Source organism: Brachyistius frenatus, unplaced genomic scaffold (assembly GCF_029030835.1).
Source record: "Brachyistius frenatus isolate BFR_SWC_R1_liver_20210118 unplaced genomic scaffold, ASM2903083v1 Contig_503, whole genome shotgun sequence".
Lineage (NCBI taxonomy): Eukaryota > Metazoa > Chordata > Actinopteri > Embiotocidae > Brachyistius > Brachyistius frenatus.
The window spans coordinates 50560-65097 of record NW_027211102.1 but is presented as its reverse complement, the minus strand read 5'-3'; the positions used below and the strand labels follow the sequence as shown (position 1 = coordinate 65097).

Here is a 14538-nt window from a genome sequence, read left to right as displayed (position 1 = left end):
TACAAGGTAACATACAACTGGTAAATATTTTGATTTATAAGTTTATTTAATTTTAGTAACATGGATTTCACTGAGGACCCTGATATTACCCTGAGGGACCCCTGAAGGTCCACGAACCAGCGTTTTGAAGCCCCGATTCATGTTTTACCTATACTTTCCAGTAATCTCCCGGTACTCCATGTTGTGTGGCAGCACCCTCCCTCCCTCTGAGGGAAGGAGGAGTTTAACCCCACATTGTCTGGGAGGAGCCGCAGTCTCCTGGCGCTCCGTCCCGGGATCGTTTGGTCTGCAAGCGGAGAGAAATCGTGGGAATCACCACAAAGAAAAGCCGATTTCTATCTTTTATTAATGCATCTGCGTCGTACTTAGAGGTTGTGGAGGAAACATGTGAATGCGGCGAGAAGTCCGATTCATGAGAGGAAACGGCCGGTAAGTTGCGAGCGAACTTATTTCACAGTCCCGCTGCTTTTTAAAGGACTTGGTTCATCTTTAATTCAGGATATTCACGGAGTTTGTTTCTGTTAAAGAAAAGTTTGTGGGTGTTTTTTTTTTTTTCAATCATAATTTCAGCCCTGACCTGTAATTGGCTGTTGTGGGAATTAAAGCTCACCGTAGCAGCTGTGACTGAAACCCTGAACATTCAGTTATTTCATGGTTTATGGTGACAGCGGTGTTATAGTCAGAGTATATTGTACTCTACTGTATGAAAAGTACAGTGTAATTATCCAGAGAATGATCACTGCCCTTATATTTCTAATCTATTAATTAAATATATGTTCATGATAAGAAACAGTTTTGATGCTGTGCTGTGTGAAAACATAATTGGTTGTGATCAATTAAGTACATTTCTATTTCTGTTTTGAAACTACAACTCCTTCCTAGTGTATTGTGGTTGTTAGTCCGCTGACAGTAGATGAATGTGGGTGCTTGAAGAGATGTTGGAGGTTTCAGAGATGTTGGAGATGTTGTAAGAGATGGTGGAGGTGTTGGAGATGTTGAAGGTGTAAGAGATGTTGGAGATGTTGGAGGTGTTGGAGGTGTTGGATGTGTTTCCCACATCAGCAGGCGGCTTATTGCTTCTTTCTTCAGAGTGATTGGGAGAATTGGTCATTCCCGTAAATGCTGCGCTACATTCTGATGTTGTGTTTGGATGAGATCTTTCCTCCACTTGTATTGTTGTGAGGCCGTGTGCTGGGGTGGAAGGACTCACCAGGCACATACAGGTGCAACAAAAGGGCCCCGGCCCCCTGGAGTGAAGGGCCAGCCCCGAACAAACAGAGCTATGGATCCGGAGGAAGGCCCCGCCATGCCTTTTGGCACGGTCGTCCCTCTGCCATGGAAACCCACCCGGGGAGGTGTCAGTTTGACCATCCCGCTGCCTTTGTACACCACTGAGGAGGCTTGTAATAATAGAAACAGGCTAATGTTTGACTTCTGGGTCCATTGATCGGTCTGATGGAGCCATACCCTAGTGGAGAAGTCTAATCTTGAGAAGTGATTACGGTGCTAATAACCGATAACTAATGCTTATTGAACGATGGATTAGATACGTGCATGCAGTCTAAATGTAAATCATTTACTCTGATTGTTTTCATGCAGGAATTAGCCTCAACCCAACATGAGCGCAGGAGAAAAGAAAGCCTGTATATTTTTCTGGAGGGGGATCATGCTGTGTGATTGGTTTATATTCCATCAGGCGTTTCAGCCCCCCGCCTGTTTAATGGACGATACAGAAATAGTTATTTACTTACATAATTGCCATTGTTTTCATGTGTGGAGCCTGTTTTTTTATTTGGTTTTATTGGAGCTCAGAATCAAAAGCTCCGGGTCAGAAGCACAACATGCATATTTTGGCCTTTGTGGTTCACATTTTTGCGGCAAAGAAATCTCCAACCACAAGGAACATTATGTTTTTACTATTCTGTTTTTCCTTGGGTTAGAAAGGGGTCTTGAATTGGAGTCATCCTGATTGAGTGTTGCCTGTAATTTGCTTTTAGTGGAAAGCATGTGATCGCTTTGCTTGTTCACTCTTTCCTTTTGTGACGCAAGTAGCGAGTTATGCTCTTTGGATGGCGGGGCAATCGGATGTCAAAGTTGTTTACCGGTGACAAAAGGGAGAAGCAGCGCTCTGCTCTCTCTGGTCGGGACGGCGTTGCTTCGGAGGCGTCTGCAGCTCATCGCTCGTCTAATCTAAGTCGAAGGGTTCGGTAACGTCACGAAGAGGTGACATAATTACCGCTGGAACTTTCCTCATGAAGCAATTTGTTTGGAAGTCACTTGATACACTAAGTTTGAAGAACAACAGCCGAACTGGTGACTGCTCTTGTCTGGTACTTTGAGGCTCTGTGTGAGCAGCGATCTTCTTCAGGCTAGAAACTTGGATCAGTTCTCGTCTGCAGACCGTGTGAGCGCCCGTCATCGTTAATTCTCGAGTGCGAGCACACTGGCCGAGAAACGCCGATGTTTCATGTCTTCTCCCCGGCACATTTTTCTCCATATAAGGTGCCGTGTGCGTGACTTATCATGCATGGGTAACATCTGTGCTTATTGTCACACAGGCCTATTTACTGTCTGTAGGTAGCGAGGCCCTTCAGGGGGAAACGCCACGATGGAGGCAAAAGGATTTCAAATCACTTTCTGTTTTTGTCCATTTCTCTACATATTTATTCTCTCCATTCCAGTGAAATGTCATTTCAAGGCTTCTGTTTGCAGACAGTCCAGTCAGGCCAGCGTAATGGCGGCCTGTGTGTTTCTATTTCTTACTGCTGTGGTTGAAATTATATTTGGCTTTCAAAGTGTTTGCTGGTAGTGTATGAGCAGCAGCGTCTGGAGTGGCTGCTATAAAAAGCAGGTGAACTAAAAGCCGGTGTTGACAGCATCTTGGCCGGGACCTCTCAGTTGCTACCGAGCTCGCCGAGATGCTGACCACAAGGACACACGGCTGGCTCTGACCCGAGCCGGGTGCACACGGCTATCGCCAACACAACGCTGGCATTACCCCTCCTGTCCTCTAGTGGCAGTTAAGACCAAAATAATAACTGAACCCTCCGACTAAAATACAAGCCACCAAAAAAAGACGCTTTGTACCTCCGTTGCTGCATAATTCAGTGATTCTGAATTTAACTTGTTTTGCTGTGGCTACTTGACTGGTGGAAACACACACACACACACACACACACACACACACACACACACACACACACACACACACACACACACACACACACACACACACACACACACACACACACACACACACACACACACACACACACACGTCCATCCACTTTGAGGGATTTGTTCAGTCAGCTGTACTCTGTATCTGCTCCAGCTCAGATCTCCTGCTCGGCTGCACACAGGAACCTCCTGTCCAGCTCAGCAGAGCAACGTGGTCTCATCCAGCTCCTCACGCTGCTCTCCACAGCGACAACTCCCTTTGAGGAGATTAATGCGCAGGTCTGAGCTGAACTGCACTCCGTCTGGGTCACCTGCCAAAGACTGGCCTGGAAGGTTTGCAAGGAAAAGGAAGATTAAATGGAGGCGCACACTTAAACAATATGTCCGAGGAGGTATCAGATTAAGAGTTACCAAGCAGACGATCGGGGTGGAGGTGGAGGTGGAGGTGGAGAGGGTGAGGCAGCTCTTTCAGTGCCAGACGACTTCATTTGTGATCCAGACTTTCTTTTACCCCAAAGAAATAATTGCAAGACACGCAGCTACCACTCTTTTATTGATGGTCGTATAAATCAAGTGGCAATTGGTGTACAAAGGAAAAAGCCCCGATGGCAGCAGTTGAGTAGCAGTGCATGTAATTTCTGTCAGCCCACCAGACAGCATACGATATTTCAGTTTGGTAAAGGTGCCGTCTCAGCACCTCCAAACCCGACCAAGTGATTTACAGGCTGTGGATATACAAGAAATGGTTTGATTATCTAAATGTATGAACAATAAAATAGGAAACAGTTGGCGGCGGAAGCTGTTCGCAGGCGTATTGATCCATGAATGGGACTTGAAATCTCAACAATGTGGCTGCCACACAGAAGCCAGATGGAGTTTGTGTGATCTTTTATGCTTAAAGCATATTCTCTCAGAACATCGGTGTGGTGTGAAAACTCCTGGTTGAGCCTTTGATTAGGAATTTAAGCTGGAAACGGTGAAGTTGCATCATGTGTCTGCTGAAATAAAGTCTGAATTTAGATGATATTTGTATTTCTGATACACGTGCTGGTGAATAACAGACCTGTTTGAAGCCCCGTGCATGCACCCCCACTCATTGGCGCTAAGCCTGCTTATACTGGTCAATCCTGATAACAATAGAAGTTGTGATTGATCCGCCCCACCTCGGCCCAGTAGCCATAAGGTCCTCTTACTGGCCGCGCCCTGTTGGAAAGGCAAACACAGCTGCGACGGGACAAATTGCTCGGTTCTGTGTTGTTCAGTTGTCCTGCTTTGTCCCCCCGTGATGGATGGGGAAGATTGTTGGTACACATTTACTCCAACACATCCCACCTGTTTTTGATTAAAGCCCCCCCCCCCCTCTTCTCCTCTCCCCCTTTCTTTTCTTTTTTTTTTAATGTACAGCACCAGAAGCTTTGTGGTTGGGTTGATTTTGCAAAGCTATTTAGAGTCATAGTTAGATAATGAAAGTTGCGCTCATCTATCTGATCTTTGTACCGTCTCCGATCTCAGTCTGTGAACGATTGATTAGCTTTTCGGAGTTAATTTAGGCAACAGATATCTTCATCACCGTGGTCCAATCAGGCTCCTGCTGCAATGAGATCCTTTCAAAAGATGGGAAATCATAAATCTGTATACTACAACGTTATTAAGAGGACACGGAAAAGATTGTTTAGATGTATATAAATCCATCACCGACCTGACATCAGTCCAAGTGGATCCAGCAGTCAATTCATCACCGCCTCACCTTCAGCAGCGACACATCAGTCATCGCAGAGCAAAATGGCTGTAACTCTGCAGTCTTCCAGGATATTGATGTTGTTTCCTTTCTTTCTGGTGCTCAGAAGCTCCACTCAGCCTCTTGGAACGTGGCGCCCTCATCTGCACACTTTCCTTGGCTTTGTGACAGACGTGAAGTGGTTCGGAGGGTCTTTGGCAGCCATCGTATTCGTGTTATGTTGAGGAACATTTTCAGGCTCATTAGCACTCCTCCCTGTCCAGCCCCCTCCGAGCTTTTACAGTCGGTGGTTTGATCTCTGGGCGAGATAAGCTCTTTTCTCCACTTCTCAGTCCTCCAGGCTTTGTCATGTTGGTTCAGTCGTTTGGCGTCCGGCCAGCGTAAACAGAGACGGGGTCCTGATTGCTTTAGGTCACCGGCAGTCCTGGCATCCACTCAGTGAACATGTTTAATTAAAGATTCCTTCAAAATCCTTTTCTCCAAAGAGGTAAATGTATCTAAATAACCTGTTTCTGGGGTCGATATCATCGTCAAGGCTTATTGGGCTGACAGGCCTCAGCTGTTAGAAGGAGAAGTGAGTGACGGCCTCAATGCAACACGTCAAGATAAGAACAAAGAAGAAGTCGTTTTAAGGACATTTTCTTCAGTTCGATCGGTTTTTGCAGCCTCTGTGAAACTGCAGAAAAATGGTGTAAAATATGCATCACATGCTCAATGTAATGGAAGTATCAGCATCAGTATGTCATCAGCCGTCGGACAGCCTGTGTGCGGACTTGCTTCTTTTTACGGGACCCTCTGGATGACCAAAGATCGACTCGCCTCTTGACTTGGGTTTCCCTCATCGCTCAGAAATGTCCAACTCCCCTCTGCATTCTTCTGCCAAGACATGATCTGTGCTTGGCTATTACGTAAGAGCCCCCTGGTGGCTGCACGGGACACTGCTGGGCTGGTTTTCACAGGTAATGGCTGCAGGTGTGAAGGACCATCTGGACTCGTGTAGCCGGACAGCACCGTACAGACTGTGCACCTTCAGGTGCTTCAGGATTCTTTATGGTTTATTTGTACTGCCAGAAAAACTAAAATGAATAATGTCGATGTAATAAGCTCACCGACAACAAACACACACAAAGACACAACATTTATGCAAAGTCAAGGTTGGCAGCTGGTTCCTTCAGGAGTTTCTGCCAAGTCAAGCAGAGTTTGCAGAGTGCAGGTCGTTGCACAGCTTGTAGCAACTTGGGACAGTTGTGCAGTATTAATACATTTCCTCCCCAAACAGTGTCACAGCAGGCTCGCTATATATATATATATATATATATATATAAAGGCCACTTTTTAAAGTTTTAGCAGTGTAGTTGAAGTGAGTTACTAAATCTTGGTACTCACAGAAGCTCAATGCAGTGACACTGAATCTGATGGCAGGAGATGTAAACGACAACCGGGTCAGAGCCGACACGTGCGAGTCGGCTATTATTGGTGTGTGACCTTCAAGTGTCATTGGAGAAGCAGTCTCCTGATTTGTCTGCAGCTCAATTCTAACGTTATGAAAGGTGCTGGAGCCAAGAAAGGGAGCGCTTGGTTTCTAGACCCACTGATCCGGTCCCGGTGGCGCTACGCGTTAATCTAAAACGTAACCAGACGTAGTCGGGCTGAACAGCTCAGGGGCAGCGTGAAGGGATGCTTCACCCATTTTGGGAAAACAGCTCCTTTCCATTTTTCCATAATGTTCGATAAGAAGATTGATGCTGGTATGCACCTGAACCATTTGGCCATCAGGTGACTTAACATCTTCAACAGCAGATGAACGCGTCATCTCATGCCAGCAGTCGAACGTCCCGGCTGGTTGGACGAACTCAACAAGGCTATTGTTGGCTTTTCCAGATGGATCTCAGTGGATGTGGAGGACGTGTGAGCTTCGACTGTCTGTGGTTAAAGAGGAACAACTGACTCATAACTACAAGGGATGTAGCTACGTGTGTGTGTGTGTGTGTGTGTGTGTGTGTGTGTGTGTGTGTGTGTGTGTGTGTGTGTGTGTGTGTGTGTGTGTGTGTGTGTGTGTGTGTGTGTGTGTGTGTGTGTGTGTGTGTGTGTGTGTGTGTGTGTGTGTGTGGTCAGTGTTGTACAGCAGCTCTTCTGCTTGCATTCTTGTTAGCTGAAGTGTTCCTCTGCATGAATCTCTCTGAGCCGTCATCGTCCACGTTGACGGAGTAGCTGAGTTTTTATCTCCACCTGCTTTCACGGCAGGATTTCTCACCTCTCAGAGATGTTGCATGTTTCTACATCCACAAACAACCCTTTTATATCCCCACTGATACACGCCTGGCGTGTGACGGGATTTGCTGTAAAGTGAATGCGCACAGGGGCGAAGTCATTCATTATAAATCATTTCCCCTTCAGAGGGTGAAATCATTTATTCACAGTCTCATGAGGTTAGTGATCCGAGGAGCACGCCCTGACTGCTGACTAATAGTTGGCTGACGTTGTGTCACTCAACCCGCTGACATGCAGCGGAAACTCTTTGGCATCTGAGTTATTGCGATTCATCTCGTCCGTCAATACAAACAACTACTGGAAACTGTAATTTCACTCCCTTCGCCTCAGGTGTTTTTGTACGGTGTGGCGGGTTTCATTGGTGATTGCCAATTTCCTCAGTCCAAGTGTCTGTTTCTGCCTGGCAGAGACTCTGACTGTAAAAGAATGACTTTAATAACCGAGTTATTTTGAAAACCGTTCTTGTCTCTTCAGACGCTCGTCTTGCTTCTTGGTAGTAATTTTGTGTGTGTGCGAGCGAGTGGTTTTGTCTCCAGTGGCGAGGTCTGTGGTCTGCTCGCGTGGAGAAATCGGCTCCACTGGAAACTTGCGGTTGCCTTTTTTCAAGCTAATAATGATATTTTACAGTGCGTAGGTCCGTACTGGCACGCTCAGCCTTAAGCTAATAATAACAATCCAGAGAAACGCCAGGAACTGGGTTTTCCTGACAGTTAGGATGATCGTAACAGTTCAAGGAGCAGACTTATGTTGTATTATTAGCCTCATGTATCATTTCTTTCTGCGTTATTTTCCTTTCACTGTGATTCATATGTTCATTTGCAGCTGATGCCATTTTGATGTAATAAGTGGAAACCTTAATTAACACATTTCAGTCCATTGTTTTTCATTGTCTTGCACACTTAATTGGCCCTTAAATGTTGAAGAAGAAGGCCATTAGTCAGTGGGCAGCTTTTCTGAAATGAGGATGATGATGTGTGTTTGTGTCTTAAGTCTTCATGTTTGGTCCCAGACAGGCCTGCTGCTTCTGCTAATGATGCTATCATAGAGTGCCACAGGCTTTTCTTTCTAAGCCAACAAGTATTTTAACAAGCTGGAAGACTGCACTCATTCTTTCCGATGTTTTACGAGCATCCATATTATCATTTTTAATGTCGTTGCCTTTTGCCAAGCTGTGCAATAATCTTTGGCCGCCACCGGGGGCCCGAGATGCATAAATATATAGCATGAAAAACGTTGAGAGAAAAGGGTTGTATGGTGCAACCGTATATCAGAACCGCTGTGATGCAGTCTGAGACCAAACAGCTTCACAGACTGCAGACAAGTCAGATCAGGTTCAAGCGTTTCAACCACTATGCGCCTCTGTGGTCATTATTCCTGTTTAAAGTGGGCTGCAGTGCATTAGTCCTGTCAGAACACCCTGCTTTTCTCTCATTATCTAGCGCCGATGGCTTTCTTTGGATCACTCGGGTCGGGCCGTCTACAAGTTCACGCTTTCTCCAGCAACTTTCTTTCCATGTTTCTCCTCCATTTTCTCTCTCTGGGTGTTTCTGTATCTCCACCAGGAATGAGAGAAACACTGGACGGCTTGTAGTCATCCCTTCGCCTCAAGGGTTAAGCATCCATCTCCACTCCCTCTGAGCCCCCCCAGCCTGTGAATAAAGGCAACCGTTGTCCTCTCGTAATGGAACAGCTTGACCCTGCGTGACCTCTGCTGGTTGGAGCATCTGCCTGCCGATCCTCCGGCCCGTCCTATGGGACATCACCGGGGCTGTCGCATCTGCCTGTGAGCAGTAATTCAATTAGTTGAGGAATTTTATTTTACTGAATAAAAATTAAGGACGGGCCTATCATTTTTTCAAAGTCAGAAAAGAAAGCCCGTCACCTCGAACACCTGATTTACAGTCTGCAATCGTGTGAAAGTACTTGTTTCTTTGTGAGCAGCGTGCGTGACGACTACATAATGAGCGTGATCCTCATCGCGTTCTTTCGTGTCCCGGTGTGGATGGGGTAATAATGAGTTTGGCAGGAGCCTTAATTTAATCATGTTGGTAAAAGTGGTGCACATGTGGCACAACTGCTAGCGCTTAGCCCGGTCTTGAGGTGCCGTTCGGTGCCCGTGATGGCTTGTTTCTGTTATCAGCCTTCAGGAACCACATTCCTTCGTGAAAAGGCTTCGGAGAAAAGGACAAGGGAGTTTGTTTTGCAGAGATTTGAGCGTGACTTTTCTACAGCAATCAAATCAGCTCTCGTGCCTCCGCTTCCGCGTGACCAGTGAAACCAGTTTCACAGCTCATTCTTTGTTGTTGTGTTTTTTTAACTTTACTAGTTAAACACAAATGCTGTTTTGTTGAGCACCTGTTGTGGATTAAAGGTCACCGACGGCTCCCAGGTCATCTCTAGTGATCATTCAGCAGTGAAGTCTAATCTCACCTCCACCCTTTGGGCTCCTTCAGAGAGAGCTTCACAAAACTCCTGCCACAATATGAGGTCAAAATCTGTTGCTACTTAAAATGAAAAGGAATCAGAGACACGTATGAACAAATTCTTCTCAAGCAGGTTTCACACAGCAGAACTCGTAGTCCACGTTAACCTATGACACAGTTTTGGGGACAGAAACGAGGTCATGGACGATACGTAGACTTCATCTGCTGGAAAAGAAGACATGCAAAATTCTGTCCACACACACACACACACACACACACACACACACACACACACACACACACACACACACACACACACACACACACACACACACACACACACACACACACACACACACACACACACTGCTCATCACCAGACCTACCAGAACTACATATCTGACATTACTCTTAGTTATAACAAATGTTTGCGAACATCTCGTTAAAAAAGAACACATCATCCTGAACTTAGTCACGGTTAAAAAAAACAAGTGAACCAGCAGCGATTAGTCTTCCACCATAAATAGACCAATGACCAGTGAAACGGCTCCAACATGCAGGCGTTTAAACATCTGCAGGCAACCGATATAAAAGGTAGTAACTGTGCACACAAATGACTACACACTGTAAAGCAATTCTATTTGTAAAGATTTAAGTGTTATTTGATTAAAGCTAATTCCCCTCATTCATCAAGACTACAGATCTGGGACAAGTTGGACAGACTTCATTTCATTACAACAGCCAATAAACACACACGGGGGAATACCAAAAAAAACATGTCACAAGCACGAGTGTGTGTGTGTGTGTGTGTGTGTGTGTGTGTGTGTGTGTGTGTGTGTGTGTGTGTGTGTGTGTGTGTGTGTGTGTGTGGACATTGAGGCCACACTGGACACCTCCTGCAACACTCAAAAACAGGTTGAACACCTTTGGTGAGTGTGAGTGTGTGTGTGTGTGTGTGTGTGTGTGTGTGTGTGTGTGTGTGTGTGTGTGTGTGTGTGTGTGTGTGTGTGTGTGTGTGTGTGTGTGTGTGTGTGTGTGTGTGTGTGTGTGTGTGTGTGTGTGTGTGTGTGTGTGTGTGTGTGTGGCTCCTCACCAGCTGTCCTGTCCATCATCAGTGCTTCCAGGATGCTGAGCTGACCGTCTGACTCAGATTTCTCTCCTGTCTGCTCTGGACTGTAAGAGATACTGGAGATTCTGTGGTGTCTGCTTTACCATGAAAGTCAAATTGGTCTTAATTCATAACCTGTTTGTTGTTTGGGGAATTTTCCTCAACAAGCAGCTCAACAGAGAATAAGAGTTATCTGTCCTCAGTAGCTGTGAGCAGCTTCACGGTTACTTTACATTAATAAAGCTGCGTTGTTCTTATTAGAGTCTACAGGAGTGTTCAAGCAGGTTCATATCCTGCTGCCTGTATAACAGTCAGCAGGACTCGTCTAAACAGAGTTGATTTCAGCTGATGGATGGTTTATTCAGCCGTCCAGCCTGTGGTCCTGTGTTTACAGGCTCTGATGTAGGTCCACGACCTGATGCTGACAGCTCCACCACTTTTATCGTAGCCGACCATCTACAACCGGCTCCACCGGAGACGAGGATGTGAGCTCGTCTCACACGAGCTCCACAGAGTGAGGAGAATACTAAGACCTCGCTGCTGAATCACCACATTCATTTTCATTTTAAACAGAGTTAAATTGCATTCAGGCGTTGTGTAATGCATTTGTGATGTGGTCTGGATTTGCCAGTTAAAAAAAGGGCCTTCCTTATAAGCACTGCTGTCCTGAAACCTGTTACAGACAAGTTAATCCTCTGTTCCGGAGGAGAGGGATAATCCCGCTTGTTTGTAGTTTTGAGTTTCACTTGTTTCAGGCGTGTCTTTAAGTGTCAGAGCTTTGAAACAAACCACAACAGATCAGTGCTGCTGCGTTAGGAGCGGTTTGCCATGTCGGAGGCTGATTTTCACATTTTTGTGCCGTATTGAACGAGCTGCCACGTTTGCTGACGATTTAGTGTTTTAGTACCTCCGAGGTAACGTCCATCCTGAGCACTTAGCAGGAGCAATTTTACAGACCTGCCAATGTGGTAAAAGAAAGACTTTAATAAGGACATGAATTGCTTCAGGTAATGGCCCCTAATGGCTTACTGAGCATAAGCTGCTTTTGTTATCTGTGCTAACCTTGACCACAGTGAGCAAACCAACCAGACAGGCCCAGACTGGTCTGACTACATCTAATAGACTTAAAGCATCAGCTTTGTATTTGCCTGTGAGTTTGTCACAGTTTGAGGCTTCAGCAGACGTGACTGTGATGTATTAACAGTGGTGACAGTGCTGAGCTAGCGCCAACAATTACTTTGACCCGGTCATTGCCTAATTTTGGATTCCTCACCTATTTATCAAAAGTAAGGTCACTTACTTGTGTCATCAGTCAGACGGTGTCCTAACCGCTACCGTCAAGAGATTAATGCTCAATAATTCAATCAGAGCGGGCCGAGTGATTTGTGTTCTGTTGGGCCTGACTGTGATGTACAGTTTGGCCCTTAATAGACCATAAAAGGCGAGACGCTGCCAGTCGAAGCGCTAGTTTAGCGTGAACATCTGGCTCGGCTTGGCATCAGGAGATCAAATTTAAATTAGTGTCAACCTGTCATCTGGCTTCTCATGTAGACCATCCATCAGGTCACGCAGCACAAACACATTTTTTTGGAATAAAGTTTTATCCTTGCAGCGGGCGACATGAGGCCGTGAGTGGCGCTCTACACTCGGGCGGGGGTGGGGGGTGGGGAGTGTTGGTGGGAGGAGAGGGGGGGGGTGTTGGTGGGAGGAGAGGGGGGAGGGGTGTTGGTGGGAGGAGAGGGGGGCCGCAAGGGCAAACTCCCTCTGGCGTCACAGCTCCTCAAGAATGCAGAAAGGGATTAATGCGTGCTTGTGGCAGTGATGGAAAGGACTAGGACACACACACACACACACACACACACACACACACACACACACACACACACACACACACACACACACACACACACACACACACACACACACACACACACACACACACACACACACACACACACACACACACAGCATCTGGATGCTGACTGTTTGGCCCTCTCCTGAAGCCAGTATGTGCCAGCTTAGCAGGTGTGTGTGTGTGTGTGTGTGTGTGTGTGTGTGTGTGTGTGTGTGTGTGTGTGTGTGTGTGTGTGTGTGTGTGTGTGTGTGTGTGTGTGTGTGTGTGTGTGTGTGTGTGTGTGTGTGTGTGTGTGTGTGTGTGTGTGCTGGGATGAAGCCAGGCTGGGTTGTTTGCTCTACTACCCCAGATTGAGCTGTATTCATCATCCGTGTGTCATTTTGATTTGAAGGTTCACCGCAGGGACACTTTGAGCCATTTCACTTTGTCCTTTTCAAATGGCCGATGAATTGATTTCTGCTCCTTCAATCGATTTTTCATTCCTTTAGTGATTGATGCTTCGTGTGTGTGTGTGTGTGTGTGTGTGTGTGTGTGTGTGTGTGTGTGTGTGTGTGTGTGTGTGTGTGTGTGTGTGTGTGTGTGTGTGTGTGTGTGTGTGTGTGTGTGTGTGTTGCTTCCTGTATGAGAACATCTACGTCTGTACCTGCTACCTGTGCTGGGTCCCTGTGATCTCTGATGGATCACCTGTGGGAGTCAGGAGTTTGTCTCCCTGCTGCTGTACACTACAGCGGCTCCTGCTCTGATAATGAGTGATCGTATTAATCACTAGAGCTCGTAGCGTGTGACAGATTATCCTGCAGCACACGGAGGACAGCCGTAGTCAATTCCACTGGAGATAATTCAGTTTGCTTTAATGCAGCGTTCACACTCACGTGCAAAATATACAAAGTCCCTGTGAACCTTGGGGACGTGTTGAGAAGGTCGAACAGGCTTTTGTCTTTATTGATGATTCCTTAGATTCAAACGGCCCTTCTTGAAGGTCAACAACTATCGACGCCGTCGTTCTTTTCTCGTAGTTTTTCTGCTTCAAAGGCACTTTTCTTTCCTGATCTCTTATCAGTGGGGAGATAATTCGGTATCTCTCCTTTCGCTCTGAACGAGGAAGCTGTCGTGCGTCGCCGTGTGTTGCCGGGCCGGGCCGGGTGTGTCCCGGTTTTCCCAGAATCCTCCGGTGCTCTTATCTGACCCTGTGGCTGCTGCAGGCGTCGGCTCCACATGCTTCTTATGCAGCGCCTGTCACTCATCCTGTTACTATGGCTTATCTGAGATGGTGTGCTGCAGCACAGATGTTGAGGTGTGTGTGTGTGTGTGTGTGTGTGTGTGTGTGTGTGTGTGTGTGTGTGTGTGTGTGTGTGTGTGTGTGTGTGTGTAAACATGCTGATTGCACTGGAAAGCCAATCCTGCTAAATTGTGGGAGTGTCGGTCCGTCCAAAAGTCAGATACTGCGTCTCTGGAACAAGCTCAGGTTCATGCCGAGTGTGCGTGTCTGTGTCCTCTTTCCTTCGTACATTCGACCTTCTCATGTCCATTAAGCTGCTTAATTAGCGGAGAAGCTGATTTGCACCTGCAGCCGTCCAGCTGTTTGCTAGATATCGCACATGCACACACGCCATCGTTTTTGTGAGAGCTGTTAACCTTTTCCTCCCTCTGCCATTTAAAACACACACACACACACACACACACACACACACACACACACACACACACACACACACACACACACACACACACACACACACACACACACACCTACTTCCTTCAGTATGTCCTGAGTTACTTTCGCCTCAGAACAGATTTTGAACCACCGGTCACCAGAAAACGATCCCTCTGTGTGTTCTTGTCCTTTTTTCAGGTCGTCCCTGTTTGTTAGCAGATTATCGGACTCTGATACGTTCTGCTCAATTTGAAGTTGGTGTTGAAGTCTGTGTCGTGAGCTGCCTTCTGAATGAAGCGCCAATCTGTCGAC

At 46.5% G+C, this 14538-nt stretch overlaps 1 protein-coding gene across 1 annotated transcript in view; it reads left to right on the top strand.

Annotated features, from left to right (window-relative positions):
• The first annotated feature begins 294 nt into the window (after positions 1-294).
• LOC138614439 (rho guanine nucleotide exchange factor TIAM2-like) overlaps positions 295-14538 on the top strand; it is a 63077-nt gene continuing 48833 nt past the window's right edge. Inside the window, exon 1 of the mRNA XM_069687907.1 lies at positions 295-429. The gene's annotated coding sequence lies outside the window, so the exon portion shown is untranslated. The remainder of the gene's footprint in view (positions 430-14538) is intronic.